Below are 1,307 nucleotides of genomic sequence, written 5' to 3' on the forward strand. Positions count from 1 at the left end.
ATAATGGCTCACTTCTTTCCTATAACATTTCTAGTGAGCCAAAACAGAGCTCCACATAGGCTTTCTCCTCCTACTTCTTCTCTCCTCAGCCCTTCTTCTGTTTCAGTGTCCCCAGCTTTAATAAATGCACTCTCGAAATCACCTGGGCTTGTGTTGTGAAATCTTTCCTGCATGAAGTCAAGAACCCACACACTACCAGCTGGCCCAAGGCAGACTCACTCCAGGCCTGGTGCTTTTCCGGCAACATTATAACTGGTGGTCTTCAGATCTGGAAGGACTGGAATTGAATAGTAGGGACTCAAATTGAATAGTAATGACTTCATTTCTGATTTTGTTAGTAATTGCCAGGAATTCATAATTCTGACTCTGGCAAGTTTATTTAATAGAGCCAAGTGTGTGAAAGGGCCTTGCATTGGCATCATGGACTGAATAGTTTAAGAAACTCATAACATTTCACAAAACATTAGCTTGAAGTTGACACTATATAAATAGGTATGGATACCTGACTGAATCAATTAGTTTATCCTTCTTATTCCATTTAAAAATGGCAAAACTTGGTTTAGATAGGCAAGTACTTTGTGACAAGCTGAGTTTAATTAGACCCTTGGGTTGCCAGGGTAGGTAATTCCCCATGAAAAGGGTAATTTCATATAAGATGTGTTAATAGCCTAGTTTCCTGTGACTTATTTTATAGCTGAGCAGTTGAAGGACAAACGGGCTGGATGCACTGATGGTCTTCCAAGGAAAGTGGCAAGCCAAGCAGAGTCTAGTGCCCTAGCTTACAGTCCATGGCTTTCTCTACCACAACACTTGTCACCTAAGTGCTGGAAACTCTTTTAAACCCTTTGTACTATTATTTCACTTGCTCCTTACAACTTTTTCAAAGCTACTCAGCTAGTAAGTAGAGATACTGGAACTCAAAGCTGGACAATCTGGTTCAAGCTCTGATCCTAGTTGAATGAGAATTATATTCTTTACAAAATCATTTTTCTGATATTTTTCTCAACTCAAATGCTCAATGATATTATTAGAATAATGAAGTATCATCATTTAAAATCTGAGGATGGGAGATGTGAAGATGGAGGCTCTTGGCACTTTCATACCTAAGTTTTAACTACCCTTTACAGAAAATCTTTGCCAATCAATTAAATGAGGACCTCAGGTCCTTCAAATCTTAACAGGATCAGTGATTGGAGAAAGTGGGGATATATGTGCCATATCATGAAAAAATAATTTTTAGGATTGCTCAGGAGAAGACCTGTCCTCACCAGGATCATGTTCATGTTGTTGCACAGGTGGGAAAGACA

Source organism: Artibeus jamaicensis, unplaced genomic scaffold (assembly GCF_021234435.1).
Source record: "Artibeus jamaicensis isolate MK-2021 breed Jamaican fruit bat unplaced genomic scaffold, CSHL_Jam_final scaffold_854, whole genome shotgun sequence".
Lineage (NCBI taxonomy): Eukaryota > Metazoa > Chordata > Mammalia > Chiroptera > Phyllostomidae > Artibeus > Artibeus jamaicensis.